Source organism: Schistocerca nitens, chromosome 2, assembly GCF_023898315.1.
Source record: "Schistocerca nitens isolate TAMUIC-IGC-003100 chromosome 2, iqSchNite1.1, whole genome shotgun sequence".
NCBI lineage: Eukaryota > Metazoa > Arthropoda > Insecta > Orthoptera > Acrididae > Schistocerca > Schistocerca nitens.
The window spans coordinates 640700555-640723780 of NC_064615.1; the positions used below are offsets into that span (position 1 = coordinate 640700555).

At 44.9% G+C, this 23226-nt stretch overlaps 1 protein-coding gene across 2 annotated transcripts in view; it reads right to left on the reverse strand.

Moving 5' to 3' along the window:
• LOC126236753 (myosin-6) overlaps nt 1–23226 on the reverse strand; it is a 300874-nt gene that overhangs the window by 137191 nt on the left and 140457 nt on the right. For both annotated transcript variants that reach the window (XM_049946291.1, XM_049946293.1), the window contains exon 2: nt 11295–11348. The gene's annotated coding sequence lies outside the window, so the exon portion shown is untranslated. The remainder of the gene's footprint in view (nt 1–11294; nt 11349–23226) is intronic.

Genomic DNA, 23226 nt, shown 5'->3' on the forward strand with positions numbered 1-23226 from the left:
TTGATACGCCTGGGCATTGAGTCAAACAGAGATTGGATGGCGTGTACTGGTACAGCTGCCCATGCAGCTTCAACACGATACCACAGTTCATCAATACTAGTGACTGGCGTATTGTGACGAGCCAGTTGCTCGGCCACCATTGACCAGACGTTTTCAATCGGTGAGAGATCTGGAGAATGAGCTGGCCAGGGCAGCAGTCGAACATTTTCTGTATCCAGAAAGGCCTGTAAAGGACCAACAACATGAGGTCGTGCATTATCCTGCTGACATGTAGGGTTTCGCAAGGATCGAATGAAGGGTAGAGCCACGGTTCGTAACACATCTGAAATGTAACGTCCACTGTTCAAAGTACCGTCAGTGCGAACAAGAGGTGACCGAGACGTGTAACCAATGGCACCACATACCATCACGGCGGGTGATACGCCAGTATGGCGATAACGAATACACGCTTCGAATGTGCGTTCACAGCGATGTCGCCAAATACGGATGCGACCATCCTGATGTTGTAAACAGAACCTGGATTCATCCGAAAAAATGACGTTTTGCTATTCGTGCACCCAGGTTCGTCGTTGCGTTCACCATCTCAGACGCTCCTGTCTGTGATGCAGCGTCAAGGGTAACCGCAGCCATGGTCTCCGAGCTGATAGTCCATGCTGCTGCAAACATCGTCGAACTGTTCGTGCAGATGGTTGTTGTCTTGCAAGCGTCCCCATCTGTTGACTCAGGGATCGAGACGTGGCTGCACGATCCGTTTCTGCCATGCGGATAAGATGCCTGTCATCTCGACTGCTAGTGATACGAGGCCATTGGGATCGAGCATGGCGTTCCGTATTACCCTCCTGAACCCACCGATTCCACATTCTGCTAACAGTCATTGGATCACGACCAACGCGAGCAGCAATTTCGCGATACGATAAAACGCAATCGCGATAGGCTACAATCCGACCTTTATCAGAGTCGGAAACGTGATCGTACGCATTTGTCCTCCTTACACGAGGCATCACAACGTTTCACCAGGCAACGCCGGTCAACTGGTGTTTGTGTATGAGAAATCGGTTGGAAACTTTCCTCATGTCAGCACGTTGTAGGTGTCGCCACCGGCGCCAACCTTTTGTAGATGCTCTGAAAAGCTAATCATTTGCATATCACAGCATCTTCTTCCTTTCGGTTAAATTTGGCGTCTGTATCACGTCATCTTCGTGGTGTAGCAATTTTAATGGCCAGTAGTGTACGTTAAGAACAGACAGTAACGGTTATGAAGGGGCGTCTGCCACGCGGGGTAGCCGAGCGGTCTGGGATGCCTTGTTACGGTCGGAGGTTCGAGTCCTCCCTCGGGCATGGGTGCGTATGTTGTCCTCAGCGTAATTTAGTTGAAGCTAGATGAAATAGTGTGTAAGCTTAGGGACCGATGGCTCCAATTTCCAAGGGGCGTATGATCGGAAGAAGGGTAAGTGCAGGGGGACGTAGGGAGAGGAGGGGGGGGGGGGCTGCTGGAGGTGTCAGTGCTGTGACCACTACTGTTTCTCATATACCGGCTGTCTCTCTTAAGGGGACACAGTCGCGAGGGAACTCCCATAAGGAATCAATGCTAAAACGAGCAAACGTCGGGTACACTTTCTGAAGTAACTAATGGAGATAAAGACCTGACACTTTTACAGTGTACAGCTGAAACATCATTCTCCAATCACATGAAAAATGGTTAATGTATTTTATATATTTCATGAGTAATCATTGTTTTGTTCTATAAGACAAAAAATTAAAACTCTTCTAAACACCTTGGAGCTTGTAAATCTGTTAATACTACTGGTCTATTTTTTTTATCTAATTAATCATCGTTGCATTAACAAGAGATTCTGTAAGTCTGATGTCTGTAGCAGTCATAGTTTTTGAGTAAAGTGTACCAGAAGGTCAAAAAATTTAGTTTCGAGAAAAATGGTATTAAAGTTTTACGTGCAAGAAAGTAATGTACAATTTTATACAGACACACTTTTAAAACATTCCAGGGCTATACTGTGGCTCAGCTTCTTGATCTTTATCTTCTTTTCTTTAATCTTCTGGCTTTCCTGGCCTCCTTGGTAGCATTTCCTGCAGAAATATCAGCATAACGGATACGGTCCATGTCAATCTTTTTCAGTCCCCTTTCAGTATTGATACCATCCTTTGTTCCCAAGAGTTTTAATACATCAGTCTTCTTTGACACACCAGCATTGAAGCACCTCACTGCATCATGAGCACTAAATTTTAGTGTTTCTTTTCTAACGAAAACTGTTTTTGGTAGCCTTGTCCAAATGACAGAATTCAAACTTTCATTTGGGTTTTGAGTTTTTCCATGGAGACACTTTTTCAAGAGCTCTTGTTGGCTAAGGTCTCTGAAAATGGGTTTCACAGCTAGCAGGATTTTTTCTGGAATTGAATGTTTGTGCTTATAGCTGGAAGATGTAGCTGGGTTGTTGAATTTGCACCAGCTGTCAGGTCCCCGTGGGCAAAGGTTATGTTGTGGTTCCTCATCTGTTGAAATTTTATGAAAGAATATAGCCCAGATGGCTCTCCTCATTGCTTCTAAGTTGTTGCAGTTATTTCTAATGGCCATACCATAATAAGTCTGGATCCTGTCTATTTCAGCCTTTGTCAGGCCCCCTTTACCACCTAACTTTTTTTCCTTACATATCTTTAGAAGTGGTGATCCCATTCTTTTCTGTACATGTCCTATACATTCCAGTTTATTAATTTTGACTCTAGGCCCATGAGGTTTATCTTCTACCACTTTCTGATAAGCCTTACTGTCCCCGTCCCCAAGATAGTCTGTATAGAGGATACCTCTTGACTGCACAGACCTTTTGAAAAGTTAGCAACACCAGCCACTTCCATGCCTCCACCAGAACCATCATAGTCCTTTTTGCACACATGTTGTATAGTGGGATTTTTGCTACAGATGTCACAGAACTTAGTAATAATTTCAATATCAAGAACCATCCCAGTATCAGAAGAAGTTGCTGACACAATGCCATTTAGGGATGTATGCCCACGTTTCTGCCAACTGCCATCAAAACCAGCAGAAATTTGCCTTGGGTCACATTTCGTATCATTCAACTGAACTGCTTCTTTGGCTGCTTTCAACATTGTAGATTCACTTACCTCAGCTACAACTGCACCAATAGTCTTGTTGTAAACATCAAACTTTCTTGGAGGTGGAGGAATGTTCATTACTGCACAAAGAACAGCACCTGCACTTCGCCCTTTTCCAATAGATCTAAGTGCATACTCTAATCTTATATTGTTTTCATACAATCTGCTTCTTGTTACGTGGGATGACATTGTATTGGCAGTACAGCTACATTCCAAACATGTCAAAACTAAATTACAAACAATTACCTTGGTTTTCACCACATCTTCGTGCAAAGTAACGTTTCCACCACAGTTTTTACAATTTGTGTGTTTTTCGATAAGTTCACGTAATAACCTCATGGAGATCAGAATGTTTGTGTCAGTAACAACAGAAACCCTGTTCACACCACAGATTGCATTGTCACGCATTTGAGAGGCACTTGGAAAACCGGCAGCACCTAGAAGCTTCTTGCTTGAAGCACTGACACTCGCACTGACTTCACTTTCAATATTATTTTCTGCCCTCTGTTCAAAACTAGCAGTTTCGCGGTTTATTTTTACATATTTATTTCCACTAAACTTAGGCTTATATCAAAATTTCCTTATTCTACCCATTGTGTTATAAAGTTTCACAAAATCATTACATTTGTATCACCAAAACGTAAACAACTAGGGTGAAGAAACTGACAAACGATAGTCGACAATGCAGACAGGCTGGCGAACATAAGAATAACAATTCTCTCTTGCAACCCAAATAAAGAGTATTTATTTCCGTGGAACATAAATGATTGTTGTACTATAGTCAATGCTGAATACTGCGCAAGACACAGCAAAAATGGACGTTGCGCTAGTTACCATGCTTCACGAACAAATTAATAACTCCGAATCTAATAATCAGATTAGTGTGAAACAAACGGCATTTTGTAGCCAAATAATTGGAGCATAGATTAAGACTAAAAAAATCGATTGTTCGCGACTGTGTCCCCTTAAGAGAAGTCAGGTGAATTTTCTCTGATACTCCGGCAGATATTTGCAATTTTGTTTTTGCAAAGTGCAACCAGCGTCAGCCCAAACAAATGCTGCTCGGCACATGTTTGATTCAACGCCCAGCGTCGACGAAATGCATCGGTTTGTTTCCTGCTTCAAACAAATTTTTTAATCTAAATTTTAGATGCCCAATCGATAGAGCGCAACCAGATTAGTCTAGCGCCATATTCGTTTTATGATGTGTATTAGCAGAAACAGTAAAAGACAAGGAATAAAGCAGGGACTGAGCAGCGCGATTCTCCGAGGTGGCAGCAGTCAGCGTGGGCAAGGGCAGTGCTATCGCTGCTGAATTACTCGTTGTTCCTAGTGTTTTACTGTTTCTGCTAATACATACCGGTAAAACGAATATGTCACTACACTAATTTGGAGCCTCTCTGTAGAATTGACAAGTAACCTCCACCCTAAAAATAATTTTGTTTTGTAAAGGGAAACAAACCGACGCATGGAAAAGGAACGCGCTGAGCGGTATTTGTTTGGGCCGACTCCAGCTACACGGGGTAAAAATTAAACTGCAAATACCTGCCGAAACACCAGAGAAAATCCACCTGACGACTCTCAAGAGAGACCCGGTATATAATGATATTTCTTCTAAAATTGCAGACGATTCTAAAATACACTCCTGGAAATGGAAAAAAGAACACATTGACACCGGTGTGTCAGACCCACCATACTTGCTCCGGACACTGCGAGAGGGCTGTACAAGCAATGATCACACGCACGGCACAGCGGACACACCAGGAACCGCAGTGTTGGCTGTCGAATGGCGCTAGCTGCGCAGCATTTGTGCACCGCCGCCGTCAGTGTCAGCCAGTTTGCCGTGGCATACGGAGCTCCATCGCAGTCTTTAACACTGGTAGCATGCCGCGACAGCGTGGACCTGAACCGTATGTGCAGTTGACGGACTTTGAGCGAGGGCGTATAGTGGGCATGCGGGAGGCCGGGTGGACGTACCGCCGAATTGCTTAACACGTGGGGCGTGAGGTCTCCGCAGTACATCGATGTTGTCGCCAGTGGTCGGCGGAAGGTGCACGTGCCCGTCGACCTGGGACCGGACCGCAGCGACGCACGGATTCACGCCAAGACCGTAGGATCCTACGCAGTGCCGTAGGGGACCGCACCGCCACTTCCCAGCGAATTAGGGACACTGTTGCTCCTGGGGTATCGACGAGGACCATTCGCAACCGTCTCCATGAAGCTGGGCTACGGTCCCGCACACCGTTAGGCCGTCTTCCGCTCACGTCCCAACATCGTGCAACCCGCCTCCAGTGGTGTCGCGACAGGCGTGAATGGAGGGACGAATGGAGACGTGTCGTCTTCAGCGATGAGAGTCGCTTCTGCCTTGGTGCCAATGATGGTCGTATGCGTGTTTGGCGCCGTGCAGGTGAGCGCCACAATCAGGACTGCATACGACCGAGGCACACAGGGCCAACACCCGGCATCATGGTGTGGGGAGCGATCTCCTACACTGGCCGTACACCACTGGTGATTGTCGAGGGGACACTGAATAGTGCACGGTACATTCAAACCGTCATCGAACCCATCGTTCTACCATTCCTAGACCGGCAAGGGAACTTGCTGTTCCAACAGGACAATGCACGTCCGCATGTATCCCGTGCCACCCAACGTGCTCTAGAAGGTGTAAGTCAACTACCCTGGCCAGCAAGATCTCCGGATCTGTCCCCCATTGAGCATGTTTGGGACTGGATGAAGCGTCGTCTCACGCGGTCTGCACGTCCAGCACGAACGCTGGTCCAACTGAGGCGCCAGGTGGAAATGACATGGCAAGCCGTTCCACAGGACTACATCCAGCATCTCTACGATCGTCTCCATGGGAGAATAGCAGCCTGCATTGCTGCGAAAGGTGGATATACACTGTACTAGTGCCGACATTGTGCATGCTCTGTTGCCTGTGTCTATGTGCCTGTGGTTCTGTCAGTGTGATCATGTGATGTATCTGACCCCAGGAATGTGTCAATAAAGTTTCCCCTTCCTGGGACAATGAATTCACGGTGTTCTTATTTCAATTTCCAGGAGTGTATTTCTGTTTTCTGATGATACCAGCTACTGAGTGGTGCAAAGGCAATTTATCAAATACTACAGTTGTAAGTTGATGTCTTCTAGGAAATAAATTGATGCTAAATCACAGTAAGACTCAGTTTTTGCAGTTTCTAACACACAATCTAACTAAAATTGGCATTTGGGTTATACATGATGGGCATACGATCAGTGAGTCTGAACAATTAAAATTTCTGGGTGTTCAGATAATAAACTGTCATGGACTGCCCATGTTCAGGATCTTGTTCAAAAACTGAAAGTCGCTTTGTTTAGCATTAGAACAGAATCTGCAATAAATGAGGACCCAACACGAAAATTTGACTATTTTGCTTACTTTCATTTGCTTATAACATGCGGCATTATATTCTGACGTATCTCTTCCCATTCAGAAACGGCATTTTCGGCAGAGAAACGTGCATTCGAGCAGTATGTGGTATAAGCTCGCAGTTCGCTCGTCGAGCCCTGTCCAGGAGTCCGAGAATTCTGACATTGACCAATCCATATTTATTTTCTTTAACGTCGCTTGTTGTTAATAATGTGACCTTATTCCCAAGAACAACCAACTTTCAATTAGCTAATATTAGGCAGAAGTACATTATGCATTTGAATCGCACCCACTTGACTCTTGTGCAGAAAGGCGTGCAATATTCTGCTGCATCTATTTTCAACATGCTCTCACAAGAATTAAAACGTCTTAGTATATTCCTCATACATTCAAGCCTAGACTAAAGAATTTCTTCATGGATCACTCCTTCTGTTCTGTCTGGGAGCTCCTAAAAAAAAAAAAGCTAATTCCTGCGCTATTTTTTGATTATGGTAACATGTACTCGCAGCTTGTCATATGCATGGGATTTGTCTACGTTTTATTTTATCTGCGTTAGCTTCATGTACTGACTCGTTCAGTGTCCATCGAGATTTGCTGCTCAGTTTGGTCCTGCGGAACTAGATCTGTAGAATAAAAAAATAAATTTAAAAATCCTAAGACTGACCGTGGATCGAATCCATGTCTTTTTGATCCACCATTTAGCACCTAACGAGTGACTACCAATACACACCGAGCGGCTCACGTATCCCCGTCCACCAATCATGATCTAGGTTTTCTGTGGAATCTGTAAAATACAACAGGTGAATGGCAGGATAACGATTTCGCATTGTAGAACTGAAAATGAGCTCCATCCCGAGGTCAGAGTGACATTAGACCATATCCCTTCGTCCTCTTTTCTTATGCAAAGGGCGATGAGCGTAGTATTTGTTGGGGACGTTCTAATGATGCGTACACGTTTCCTGATGAGCTCCCAGATACCTGAAATGGAAACGGCTGTATCGTAATATTGAACAACTACTTCTTGCCATTACCCCAACTTCTTATTGATACCCCAATATTACTAGCCCCCACTTCCAAGAAGAGAATTCTTTAGTCTACCACACTCAGTATTAACTCTGTCACTGTCGCATTCACGATTAACGATGCATTCTGGCTGGCTCGCGATGTCCCAGGATTAGAGCCCAATGAAAATCTCTGTGGTCGCGTCGATCAAGTGTACCACCAATTCCTTTTCTGATTCGCGTTTGAACGCCTCTGGTACCGCCTTCAGGCGGTATCAGCGTGACGGCGTCTGCGTAATACGCTTCATTCGTGCCTCTGATAACGCTGGTCAGAGGTCGGCTGCATCTTTTTAATTGATTTGCCTTCTCGCGTGCACTGCGAGGCGCGACCTCGCACGCCGCCGCTGTGTGCTCACCAACGGGCTTTCGACTGGACGAGCAACTGAAATTGAAGAAACTTTTAATAGGCAAGATCACATTCGATACTGTTTATTCCCGCTGACCGGTTTCAACAGTTAAGTCTGTCGTCTCCTGATCTTCAAAAAACTTTTCATATGTCCTGTTCCACTATGACTGTATCCTACATGCCACGCTGACATTAAAGTGGATTGTACCGGGTTATCAAAAAGTCAGTATAAATTTGAAAACTTAATAAACCACGGAATAATGTACATAGAGAGGTAAAAATTGACACACATGCTTGGAATGACATGGGGTTTTATTAGAACTACCCCATATTACTAGACGCGTGAAAGATCTCTTGCGCGCGTCGTTTCGTGATGATCGTGTGCTCAGCCACCACTTTTGTCATGCTTGGCCTCCCAGGTCCCCAGACCTCAGTCCGTGCGATTATTGGCTTTGGGGTTACCTGAAGTCACAAGTGTATCACGATCGACCGACATCTCTAGGGATGCTGAAAGACAACATCCGACGCCAATGCCTCACCATAACTCCGGACATGCATTACAGTGCTGTTCACAACATTATTCCTCGACTACAGCTATTGTTGAGGAATGATGGTGGACATATTCAGCATTTCCTGTAAAGAACATCATCTTTGCTTTGTCTTACTTTGTTATGCTAGTTATTGCTATTCTGGTCAGATGAAGCGCCATCTGTCGGCCATTTTTTGAACTCTTGTATTTTTATGATTCTTATAAAACCCCATGTCATTCCAAGCATGTGTGTCAATTTGTACCTCTCTATCTACATTATTCCGTGATTTATTCAGTTTTCAAATTTATACTGACTTTTTGATCACCCGGTATGCAGCACATTGCTAAACTATGGATGTACACACACACACACTTAACATTCCACTGATACTTGTTAGATGTTGAATTGTGCAACCGTGCATATTTGTGCACATGTTTACCTTTACATGACGAGTTCAATGCATCATAAAACCACAACACTTGGAGTATTAATCTGCCACAATATTATTGCACTTGTAAGTGAGGGCGCTTTGGTCGGCTCATCGTGATATTTCACGAGGACATGCTGAATCAGTTGACAGTCCTGAAAGCAATCACGTTGCGGTGCGTTTTGCTTAGAGTCATCACTGTACTTGGTCACTGTAAAGTCACCGCGTCTTTCCGACTGCGGCCACGAAAGGTCAAGTACAGTAATATCGTGGTCGGGTAGAACTGTGAGTCGGCTATACTTCGTACTTCAAAGAATCTTGATCCGTGATGTATTTAACTCGTCATCTAAACGCAAAAAATGTACACAAAAGTGCAGTGTTACGCATTTCAACATCTAACAGGCGTCAATGGTACGCTATTGTGTGGGAACCCTAGCTAGACAAGGCGCTTTTTAACTGCATTGTTTTTATTTGTACTGAGCGAGGTGGCGCACAGTGCTTAGCACACTGGACTCGCATTCAGGAGGACGACGGTTCAAACCCGCCTCCAGCTTTAGGTTTTCCGTGATTTCTCTAAATCGCTTCAGGCAAATGCCGGGATGGCACGCCGATTTTCTTCCCCATCCTTCTCTGATCCGCGCTTGTACTCTGTCTCTAATGACCTCGTTGTCGACGGGACGTTAAACACTAATCCCTCCTCCCCCTCCCCCTGTTTTCATTTGTAATAAACCTGTTTTTGTTTTTAACAAACCTGTGTGGAATGTGCTACATACTACCCACTATGTCAGCATTGCATGTATCATAGTCATTATGGAACAGGACGTATAACAAAAAGTTTTTTGAAGATCAGTAGATGATAGTCTTAACTGCTGCAAGCGGTCATCAGGAACAAATAGTGTTAAATGCGATCTTGGCTGATAAAATTTTCTTCAAAGCAAGTACAGGTCGCGCGGTGGTCTAGCGGTTCTGGCGCTGCAGTCCGGAACCGCGGGACTGCTACGGTCGCAGGTTCGAATCCTGCATCGGGCATGGGTGTGTGTGATGTCCTTAGGTTAGTTAGGTTTAAGTAGTTCTAAGTTCTAGGGGACTTATGACCTAAGATGTTGAGTCCCATAGTGCTCAGAGCCAGCCAAGTACAGGTCGCTCCTTCCAATCACTAATTATGAGAAATTGCAAACAACTGAAATTAATGCAGTACAAGTGGCACTCGGCTGAAATCGGCTCATTAAAATATGGCGCAAAGTAAATATTAGGCTAAGCTTCAAGTCAATGTTACCACAAGATTTTCCTTGAAATTTCATTGTTGTGCTCCTCAGTAAAGTATATGTTGTTACAAACATTTGTGGAAAGTTAAAACTGCGTAAATAATAATGTTTGGCGGATGGTATATTCCACTAAACAGTAAAAACCCTGAGGCTATTGTTAAGTCTTGACTCTGAAACCTCCCCTTAGAAAAATTAATGAATTACTGTGCTGGTAAACCCCTTACGTTATTTGATTTTCAAACAGCTGAGCAAAACTGAACGTACTCAGACATTTCTCTCTTTACTTGTTCTGTTCAGCACTAAACCGACACACAATATTTTTAGCGCAACGCAATCTGACTTTCAATAATCCCAACAAAAGAATGGCCCTGACTAACAATAGCCTATACCTTTCATGAATCACTTACCTCACAAAAATCTTCGTTACTCGAACTACTGCAATACAGCGAGCGCCAATACTGCCAGCTAAATAAAAGATTCTAACTACTGAAGGCACTAACTACTGATAAGCATAGTTAGCAAATGAAAGATTTTGATAGAGAACAAACAATGTATTTACCTTAATAGTGTTAAAAAGTCATATATATATATATATATATATATATATATATATATATATATATATATATATATATATATATATCAGTTCATGACATCCAGTCTCTGATGGACACATGTCCAGATCATCCGCTCTCAAAACTCCGCCATTTCCCTCCCCACATCCACCACTACTGGCGGTTCACCTCCAACCGCGCAACGCTATGCGCTCTTCACATCCAACTGCCCAACACTACAATAGCGACTATTCCAACAATGCCAGCCAACCGCAGACTTCACACAGCACAGTCAGTGATTTTCGTACAGAGCGCTACGTGGCGTTACCAACATAAAAACCTAAACAGCCTACTTCGCTGTAGCCTTTCCACCAGAGATGTTTGCGCTGCCGCTCGCTTGGGCACTCTCTTTTGAGTGACGGAGGTAAGCAGAGTGACTAGTGACATACAGTTTTAACTTGTCACAAATGTTTTAAGGAACTGCTTAGGTCTTAACGATACATCCTCCGGAATCAACAGATATATTAAACCAGTTCCATGAAAGTGCGGAAATGCTCACTACAAGTAAGACGTACATACCTTTTGTTGCTTGATCTGTATTGCTTCCTGCCGTAGATTTCGGACGTTTTCTTACTGCAAAAAAAGAAATAAGTGCTAAGTTTTCTTTAGATGATAGCATACCAGTAAACTGATCAACAGGAAACAGAGTATGTAAACTATGTTTTAGTCTATGTATCTTCTATCATCATGGTGTGACGCACAGCAGCCTTTATAGTTTCTTGGTGTTAGTGCATAGCGCAGAACGCAGTGCACGTCCATGAATGAAATACTGACTGACTTAATAACTAGCGCCAGTTTTGTGGAATGAATCAGGGAGTTACCTAATTCTGCTCAAATATTAGAAATCAATTGACATGACGAGATCCTTCCCCTATTATCGTTTGGCGTATTTCATATGGCTTCCTACAACATGTGTGCAGTATCAGACAAGCGTTACTGCTGTGTATGACGACGATATTTGGTGGCAGTTCAGAGTAGCGTCAGCTCTTTGTTTGTGAGAACTGTACGAGAAGAGGACAAAGGATGAGAGAACACACAGCCTATTTATTGCGGAGAACATCGGGAGTGATACCGATCTCAATGCTTCTTCTCATCGGAGGCAACTGTCGCCTTCACTGTCTGTACCTCATTAGTTTTCTGACTGGCGTCTTGTTATTAAAATATCCATTAAAACTTGAAATCATTCAGTACCTGACCGCAGGTGGAGGCGATCCAATGTTCTGGTACAAAAGTTAACCTATAATAATGCGAATATTATCTAGTCCTTCTTCTTTTGTTGCCATGTTATACCGGGTAGACAATGACTGACCTTGCCATTGAATTCCTTCCGTCCCAATTAAGCGTGCTTCTGTTTTGAAACCATGTGCCGTTCACTTACGTACTCCTTTCCACGACATTCCAACATATTGTGTCATCAAACGAATTTTGGAATTGGTATGTCCCAAACTACTGAAGACTTTGTTACCGCTTTGACAAAGATTTTATAAATTTCAGGAACGGCAGCTACAGTGGCCAGTAAATACGAACGATTTCAAAAAGCTGCACAGAACACTGACGGGACATTAAATATCACTATTTTGACAAATCTGCTGTTGCCGAACACAGCTTCATAAACATACGATTGTGTTTAACGAAATGAAAGTCTTATCTCATGCATCTACGTGCTAGGATTCTGTCATCAAGGAAGCTGTGGGAACAAGAGACCGACCAGTGAAGTGCATTGTTTATTCGTAGGGAGAGTAACTAATTATGACAGTTGGATGTTTATTCTTTGTTTTTTATTTCTTTAGAGCTGTTACATCCGACTGTAAGCTAACTAAATAAATTTCTCGAGTTACATGTGGGTTTGATCTTTGACATACATAACTGGTGAGCTCGAAAACAAGAACGGTTTAAGTTACAATAACATTTTTCGGGTTACATCTGTTGAGCATGGAAGGCGCAATAAATATTTTTACAAACCTCTGGTGACGAGATCTGGCAGAGTATCTCATAACGGCATCACTACCACCTCAAACGGAGCTACCACTACTGCTAAAGGCATTCGTGACCTGTGGCAAGGATGAGAGGACCACCAGCATCCCGCCATGGGGAACATCAGGTTTTCGTGCACAAAGCGTTGGCGGATTGCTCGCACGTCAGGTTGCGCACGGACGCTTTACGGGCTCCTCTAGAACATCCTTATACTGGACCCTACCAGGTACTGCGACGTGATGCCCTGCGACGTGATGTTCACACTACAGACATCTCTTAAAATGGAAAAACTGTCAGTGTGTCCAGTGAAAGAGTGAAACCAGCATGGATCTTACCATCGCCGATGCACGAAAGCACCACTATAGTTCAGGGTGACCTCGGGGCAGACGAGCCAACACCCAATCGAATTGAAGAAACAACGCCAAGATGCCAGAGGACTACGGAACAATCAGTCACATACGTGCTCATGCTGACACAACCGGTCGTCCGTATAAGAGCTCGACGACAAGTCAAATTCAAGTACCTCTGCATCCCAGGTGCTCCACCCTTTTTAAGGGGTGAGCAGTGTGGGTACAAGAGACCAATCAGTGAAGAGTAACTGATTTTGAGTGTTGGATTTTTATTCTTTTTTTTTTTGTAGAGCTGTTATTTCCGACTGTAAGCTAACTAAATAAATGACTCTGACCCACAAAGCTGTTGCAATCAGAATGTACAACAGCAGCAACTACTTCAACTGGGAGAGCGGCTATACCCTTCGTGGTGCGTGGGAAACAGGGGCGTGATGCTGAAAGTATGCCTTCAAGTAAGCTACGATATAAAGACATCAGCATCGGTTCTAACGTTCCTCCATCACAGACGCATACATAATCTCTGGTATCACGTGGAAATTCCGTGACTTCATGACATCTCGATAACATACTTCGGCGAACAAGAATATACAGCACCCAAACGGCCAGCTTGACAGGTGGTTAAAACACCACGAGCTTTCGACTGAACTCTTCTGCGCCATTGTTAAGTGGTAAATGACTGCCGAGTCGCCGTGCCCTCGCCGTTATATAGCCGCGCTGCTGACTGTGACGTCACTGGTGCTCACTTCCTCGCTAAGTGTGTTGAGTGACCGTGACGGACGGTCACTGAACAGGACTATGACAGAAAACAAAAGGACGACAACTGCAAAACTCACTGCAGCATTGCATGTCACGCTCGCGAACTCCATGAAGACCAAAACAGCACGAAGGGAGCTCCATAAGCTGGGACTGCAGGGACAGCTGCACCCAACAGTGATGTAAATACCCGTAATATGAAAACGTGACGCGAAGCCAAAAAACCTTGAGTATGGAGGAATGGAAGAAAATCATTTGGTCGAATGAGTCTCGTTTCACACTGTCTCCAGCTTCAGGCCGAGTTAACGTCCCAGGAATGAAATATTGCAGAGGTTCGGTGTTGATTTGGGCAGCCATACTATGTATGGCATTCTACGAGCCTTGTGGATACTGCGGAAGGTTCCATTACTGCGAAGAATTATGTGACCATTTTGGTGGATCAGGTCCACCCCATTGTTCAATGTTTGTTCCCCAGTGGTGATGACGTGTTCCAAGACAACCAAGCCCCTGTTCACGCAGGTTCCTTCGTCAGGACTATAGTAGCTTCCTGAGCACGACGATGAACTGGCCATCACAGTCACCAGATCTCAACCTTATTGACCCTCTGTCGTCTACTTTGGGGAGATGGCGGGATGGCTATCCACCTTCACTTGCCGTTATTTTGCAGGAAGAATGGTATATGGTGCCCTTGAAAATCATTCAGGACCTGTATTAATCCATTCCGAGACCACTGGAAACTACTTTGAATGCCAACGTATTTTCATATGAAATATTGGACATGGCGACGGGTTGTCTTATCGGTGTTTCCATTTTGTGTCCAACCCCAATATGTTTGACTAGCACAGTACCCACTGTGCAAAAGATGAGAAATTTAAATATGCATACAGTTCTCTTTTTGTTTAAGAGTGCTCAAGAGGTCTGATATTAAACTTTGGTGTAACAGCGAAGTTTCCATCGGAATAGTGATCGATTCACATACTAGCTAACGACTCTTCTCCAACTCCGTGTTATCAGTTGCTCCACAACAGTGGCCAGCATCAAGAATAATATGGGGGATACAGTGGTATGCATCAACTTCACCATGCTGTACACGCTGATACACACAAACTATCTGAGGCAAATGCCGGTTCTGGCCAAGGTTTTCAGCAGGTTGCAAGGCAGATGCCGGGACTGGAAGTTGCGTTCCAAACACTTACGGATGGGAAACCCAACTGCCTCACTGCCAGCTCGTTGGGATGTAGTTGAAAAGAACGAGTCACTCTGCCAGGGAACGAAATGTACACTGCTGGCCTTCAAAACTGCAGCGCCTGCAACACTAGCAAATCACGTTATATTACTTATTTTGCATAAACCGTGTAATAGCAATAATAGCTAATTAAATTTGTAGGCGATTGGGGGTTTCCAGCGTTCGGAATTTACTACATAGAGCTCATACATATGGCAGCAACAACGGCAAAAGTCATAATGGACTTCTATTTCAAATGAGCATTGGTGAGAGATACGGACCCGTCATTCCATGCTGCTTCAACTCTAGGCAAGAATTTATAAATCGTTATAGCATGTGGCGGGCCACTGTTTCGCCAGCCGACGACCAGACAGTTTTAATGGGCGAGAGATCTGAAAACGCGCTGGCCACGTCAACAGTCGAACGCACTCTGTATATCGAGGTGAGTCTTTACAGCACGGCCAACATCTCAGTCTTGCGTCGTATAGTTGAAAGATAACATAACGCAGACCTCGAAGACAGTGCACAGCTACCGGCCTTGGTCAGAATTGCAGCAACTGCTGCCCAAATTACCTATTATGTGAAGCACAGGTGCCCGTGTTGCCTAACCAAAGATACCCCACGCTAGGTGCAGAGCTCGTATGACGATGAGGAATGCAATCTGGCACTTTCGATCACCTCGGTGCCTCCATACACTGACACCTCCATCGTGGCGCAGTGTACAGATCAGGGACTCGATTGAGAAGATGACGCTGTGACGCTTCCCTCTGCAATGTTGATGTTGGAAGCATCAGTTTTGGCGCTCCTCTCTCCGCTGCTGCGTCAAGGGATGTTGCAATGACGATTGCTTTGGTGACAGTATGTGGCGCTCCAGAAATTGTCGCACTGTCTACGTTCTTACTTGTCACGCTTCCTACAAGTCCATTCCCTGAATCGAAGTAGGTGACACGGCTCTGCGATCTCACACGTCCTCTCGGCGCAAGTCGCGTGGAGTCGTTGAGATGTCAACGCTTGCTTGGCGTTGAGTGCGGCTTTCCTCACCCCCTGAGTTCCATATTTTCATGACAGGCATCCTGTTGAACGCGGGCATCAATATCACAGAAAGATAAATCGAAGTCTCTTTAGGTTACAGTCTTGCTGTTTTCGAATCCCAACTCGGACTGTTTGTCGTGTCTCCTTCTTACACGAGGCCAACATTCAAATGTGATTTCTGAATGAGGAACCCACTGTGTAACCTTTCTTTATGCACTAAATGTATACGACATTACTCCTGTCTACTTTGTGCAGTTGAGTCGAAATGTTTATTTGCGTATCCGAGAATGTAGTACACTTCGTGCTAATTTTTCTTTTGTTGAATGCCGTCTTCGTGGAGTTGCAATTTTGATTCCAGTGGAAACAGAAGTAACCTGCTCATATAGGATAACGTGCAGCGTGGAGATGCGACACATCCGGATCATATATGCTCTGCTGATTAGCGACCGAGGGCTGATGCTCAGACCAGCCTGAGTGTGCTTTCTAAGTAGTTTTCCAAGTCCTTTGAGGCATATGCTGGCCTGGTGTCTAAACTTCAATCTCAGAGGATACGATAGACAAACAGGTAAAATACGTTAACATATAGAACAAAAATTTACACGATCGCGGAAAGACGGCACACACAACTGTGTGTTAAGTAGGGCATCCGGCTGCAAAGTTAAATCCATACATATCACAAAAATCGAAGTACGTGTATATGTATGTATGTTCGACATCTCCTCCTAAACCAGAGGATCGATTTCAACGAAGCTTCATAAACAAGTCGCTTACTGCCTGGAAATCATCGCTGTGGGTCTAAGAACCATCTACCTATCAAAGGCGTGAGGATGACGGTGAAAGAGCAGTGTAGTCCACGACACGCAAATTCCCTTACTTTCGTCACCCAGTATTTGGGAAAAGGAGCACTTACAGCCATGCAACAAACTTTACACATAATTTCAAATCTTCTCGAAACTTTTTGTCACTGATAAACCCCACAAAATGACTATAAAAAAAAGTTTATTCCTTACTACATTTTCGTTGTTCGTACAGTAAAAATGGCGCATGAAGCTCGGCGTTTCACTTTATTACTTCTTGACGACTAACTGTGCTCGTGACACGTTTTGAAGACAGTTTTCATATATGGCACTGAATGTACCAGGAAAATCATGTCATTGTACGACACACAGTTCAGGAGATTGACGTCAAACACAGGGGTGCGTGAAAAACTGTTGCATCATGACTGACGGTTTAATTTATTAATTCTTTACTACTCACCCTATTCGCAATGAATTTCGCAGACAGTATACATGTATATTGCTGAATGTACGTACAAAAATGTAAAATTGTACGACACACAGTTTAGCATATATGACGTCAAATACTGAGATGCGTTTCATCTGTGACATCATCTATGACGTTTTAATTTCATAATTCTTTACTACCAATTCTTTTCACAACACATTTCGCACGCAGTAGCCGCATGTACCTTTTGATGTACCTAAACAACCGTATTATTGTTCAGCACGTAATTCGGAGATACAATATCATAAACATTGAGCTGCGTGAAGATGAAACTCCAGGGCGAAATTCTCTAGAGATACAGGCGACATATATGTGCAAATATGTGTGAAATAGGTAAAATATGTTTAACATGAGCATATGCGGGCGAAGCCACACGTAAAAAGCTAAGCCTAAAAGCCTGTAACGATTTTAGCCTAACTTAGTACATGTATTAGTTATAATACTATGCGGGTAAAAACCACCAGCTTCCTATTGGACTGATCGTGATGCGTGGAGAGAAAAGTATGGAGGAGGAGATGGACAGACAATGAAGGTGAAGGGGCAGATGGGGGAGAAGGAGATGGGCAGAGCGAAGTGGTGCGAAAAATGGATAGAGAGAGGACAAAGGAAAAGATAGACAGAGAAAGGAAAGAGGAGGAGAGAAACAGAGACAGGGGAGGAAGAGGTAGGCAAGAGAGGGGAGGGGGAAGATGAAGAGACAGAGGGGGAGGATGAAATGGACAGATAAAGGGAAAAGATGGACAGAGAAAGGATAGAGGATAAGACGGACACAGAAAGGAAAGAGGAAGAGATGAATAGGAAGAGGAGTGAGGAGGAGATGGACAGAGAGAGGGGGAAGGAGGAAAAGGACTAATGGAAGATTGGAATCTGTACATTTCCGGGAAACGCCAGGCACTCAGCTAGTAGTAAAACAAAACTTGTCATATCCTGAAAAAACTCATGTCGTGTTGGACGGGGTAAATGCTACGGGAAAGAACGAAAGACAGGAAGAAAGGAAGAGGGCACAAAATAAGTACTCAGTTCTGTAATAGGCAGAATGAAATAAATGCTTTGAAAAAGGCAGAAACGCCTATCTGAAAATTACGTGGATTTTCAAAGAGTACTCGCGAAACTAAGTAGCCTAATGACAGTGGAGTGTATCAGTGTATTTGCTCATGGCGCCTTTTCCCTACTTTAAAGACGGGTCATTGTACCCCGGATGGAGCAGAGGCACGTGATAGTAGCTGCAAACGTGCCACGTCACTTAGGGCGGCGCGTGTGGCCTGGGAGTCGCAAGTCGCACACGTGCATGCGGTACGTGCTCCAGTAAGGCGGCAGCAGCCGGCCATCAGGAATGGCCGATCTGTGCTCCCGTAAGGCGAGCCCCGAGTGCTGCTGAGTGGCGAGCCGCGTGCAGCGTGGCACGTGTCCGTCGGCGACAGAGAGCAGCCCTTATTGAATGGCCCGGCACGCACGCCAGTGACGCGTCGGTTCGCCTTTCATGTCCATAACTCTATATCGGGACATCAAAAGCGGCAGCACTCATCTTTTCCTTGAGAGCTCTCTCTGCGTTGATGAAACGCGTCTATTCTAAAAGCGAGTGATTCACATGTTTCGCTCGAACTTAAAGACGACGGGAACATAGGGAGAAAAGAACACTCAAGAAAAGCATTCGAGAGCTCTGTGCTCTAGACATCTTTTAGGTGTTGTGTTGGAGCATAGATATACGTGTTCTTGATCGAAAGAGCTTACGTGTCCATCATTATATACACTGAAGCGCCAAATAAACTGGTTCAGGCATGCGTATTCAGATACAGAGATATGTAAAGGGTCAGAATACTGCGTTGCGGTAGGCAACGCCTATATAAAACAAAAGATGTCTGGCGCAGTTGTTAAACCGGTTGCTCCAGCTGCAATGGCAGCTTATCAAGATTTAAGTGAGTCTGGACGTGATAATATAGTTGGCGCACGAGCGATGGGACACAGCATCTCCGAGGCGGCGATGAAGTGGAGATTTTCCCGTACGACCATTTCACGAGTGTACCGTGAATATCAGGAATCAGGTAAAACATCAAATCTCCGACATCGCTGCGGCTGGAAAAAGATCCTGCAAGAACGGTACCAACAACGACTGAAGAGAATCGTTCAACGTGACGCAAGTGCAGCTCTTCCGCAAACTGCTGCAGATTTCAATGCTGGGCCATCAACAAGTTTCAGCGTGCGAACCATTTAACGGAACATCATCGATATGGGCTTTCGGAGCCGAAGGCCCACCCGTGTACCCTTGATAACTGCGCGACACAAAGCTTTACGCTTCGCCTCAACACCGACATTGGATGGCTGATGACTGGAAACATGTTGCCTCGCCGGACGAGTCTCGTTTCAGATTGTATCGAGCGGATAGACGTGTAGGTATGGAGACAACTTCATGAATCCATGGACCCTGCATGTCATCACTTTAAAAAGCTGATGGAGGCTCTATAACGGTGTGGGGCCTGTGCAGTTGGAGTGATACGAGACCCCTTATACGACTCTGACAGGAGACACGTACATAAGCAACCTGTCTGATCACCTGGGTCCATTCATATCCATTGCGGATGCAGGATAATGCGGCACCCTACACGTCCAGAATTGCTACAGAGTGACTCCAGGAACGCTCTTCTGAGTTTAAATACTTCCACTGACCACCAAACTCCTCAGGCTTGAATATTATTCAGCATATCTGGAATGCCTTGCAGTGTGTTATTTAGAAGAGATCACCTCCTCGTATTGTTACGGATTTATGGACAGCCCTGTAGGATTCATGGTGTCAGTTCCCTCCAGCACTACTTCAGACATTAGTCCAGTCCATGCCACGTCGTGTTGCGCCACTTCTGCGTGCTCACGGGGCCCTACACGATATTAGGCAGATGTATCAGTTTATTTGGCTCTTCAGTATATTTCAATTAACTTCATTTCAAGTCATTTTTTAAGAAATGCACAAGACATTTGTAAATACCCATGAAACGAGTACACAGCAAGGTTAATTTAAAACAGGCCGTGGGAAGAGAGCCGATTGATAGATTAGGATAGATTAGGCCAAAAATATAATCGTAATGTCTAGAACAGCAGGAGACTACTATGAAAAAAAAAAGAAGGAAGGCTAGTTTAATGTCGAGGGTAGTAGAGATGTAGAGTTAGCTCGCATTGTGTGAGAATGGGAAAGAAATCAGAAATTGTTATTTTTCAGTATGCATCACACGAGCAGTTTTCTATTACTTGGAGAATGTTACCACACTTTTTCGAAACGACGTAAATGTTTCCCATAGCAACACGTAAGTTTGATATTTGGCTCAAAGGTGCCTACAATCTTCATCTGTAATGATGCAAAAGCGTGGTGGCGCCTTACGACAACATCGTCGGACTCGGCGATGTTTCAAACAGCAAGGTATTGACACATACCAGAAAAAGGGGGTGGGGGGGGGGCGCACAGCTCAGAAGTTAATACGAGGTGTACGGTGGGTTAATGATGGTTAGGCACCAAATTTCACCACAATTCTCCACAACGTCATCGTGGGCGTGTCTGACGGTGGGCAGGTTGTCACACCTCCTCTTACCCAAGTTTCATCCCTTCTTTTGGTACTTCGGTGGTGGAAGTCAGCACTGTGACACCCAGGATTGAAATCAAGCGATTTTCTTATGGGTCGCCGAGGAAAACTATTCAGACACACCGTCGCTCAGAATCGACACGAGAAACCCCTTAGGAGCTGGCATAAACGCCGTCATTGAAACCACCCTTTCCCTGGGAGCGTTGATTCCAACACATTTCGCGGCCGACAACGACAGATCACAGTGCGACGAGCAACAGGACGACGTTCTTCACAATCTTTTCCACTGCTGTCACCTTCTGTACGATGCAACGTACTTTACAGAAAATCATGGGACTGCAAACCCGCTCTACGTGAGCGGACTCCTTTGGAGTGTAGTGTAACCATAATTTTCGCTCTGTGGAACCACTCGAGGCCGTTCGAAAACTTTTCGACGAAGTTTGAACATGAGAACTACAAACTAGCACTTGTAACACCAAACCCACTCTCCTATAACTGTCACATCAGAAAACACATTGCAGCAACCAACTCTTCGCTCGAAGCTTCGCTGTGTTCCCTGAATCTGTGAAGCCAAACACCATACACTGCTCTGTCTGGAACGATGCCCCGTGTTGGCAGCTAGCCACCACCAGCCTTAGCTGTCGCTCCACCAGGCTGCCTCGTACATCTGCACAATTCGTCTTGCTTCATCTACCCAGGTGGCTGTTTATGTCCATCAAGTTGATAGTAATGCTCTCGTTTGCTGGCCGTTCTGAACGCTTTGCTCCAGCGAAGTTGTCTGTCTGATGACGACAGATGGGGTCGCACTGTCACCAGCAATTGCCTGGATCAGCCTCGCCAACGCACAGACAAGCTCAGCTGGTGCGCCACGCATGGTCCGAGCGCCATACTGACGGCTTTTCGTCTGCTGTCCGCAGTCCGCATGTTCTGGCTCCAAGGTCTTGTCTTGTCTCTGCTACACTTCCAGTCGCCATACTCCTCTCCACTTTGCAGACCTCCACACCTCACATCGATGTGGTTGGTGCTGCTCCCTCGAAACTAGCTGGTAAGTGCACCCTCAGGGCGGCAGAACGTGCTGTGAACTGCTAATTCAACACCCAGTACGAGTCGTATTCGGAAAGTAAGGTCCGATTTGGTGCGAAATGGAAACCACTGTGAAAATCCGATGGAACTTTGCACAGATGTGTTGAGCAGTGTCTTTAGCTTGCCCGTCGATCGCTTCACGTAGCTCTTTTCAGTTCATAGCTCAAAGTGATCACATGGAAATGCCTAAAACTACCGTGCCTCCCGTCAAGTATGTGGATATGGTGAGAGATTTCGCCTGAAGCTATGCAGCCTACGTAACATAAATGTCATGCGTTTCTTTCTTCAAGAGAATTCTCAGCCACATTCTGCAGGGGCAATGAAGACGCTCCTCCAAAGTTTTCGATGGGAAGTGTTTGATCACTCACAATACAGCTCTTAATTGGCTCCCTCCGATGTTCATCGCTGCTACATGAACAGCTGGCTACGAAGACAACATTTTGGCACAAACAACGAAAGGCAAACCAGCGCAGAGAATTGGCGGGAAGCATAGGTGACTGCTTTCTGTGACGAGGGTACTGGAAAGTTTGTACAACGCCACGAAAAATGTCTAAGTCAGAGCAGCGATTATTTAGAGAGGTAGCTGGAAGATTTGGCTAACTATTGCGAATAAAAAATTTTTGATTTTCACTGTGGTTTCTATTTCTCGACCGATCGGACCTTACTTTCCCAACAGCCCTCGTACAAATAACGTTCTAACAACAACACCATGACTTGACAAAAGTGTATGATCCAAAGTAGACAGGATATAAAAAATATGATACATAAAACTTTCTATAATAGCGTTCCCTTACGCCATCTGCTCTTTCTAAACTGGACACCGCCTTGGAGCTTCCAGTGCTGGCCATGACTCAGGCATCAACTTCCTCTCGTACTGGTAACTGCAATTAACCTTGGCCTCTAGCTTAATGACTGTGATTATGGTCAAGCTGTAGGAGCGCAAACAGCTCAAAGAAACTGATACACAGAACAAAACGCACAAATACACAAACAAGAAGCTCACTTAATTAGCTGGCGTGACAGCCTTGTAATAAATGGCAAAGTGAGCTTAAACTGTTCAACTTGCACAGGGTTGGTTGGTTGTTTTGGGGAAGGAGACCAGACAGCGAGGTCATCGGTCTCAACTTGCACAGGGTTTTCGACGTGTAGTCACGGCTCGATCAACAGAAGGAAGTCACATACAA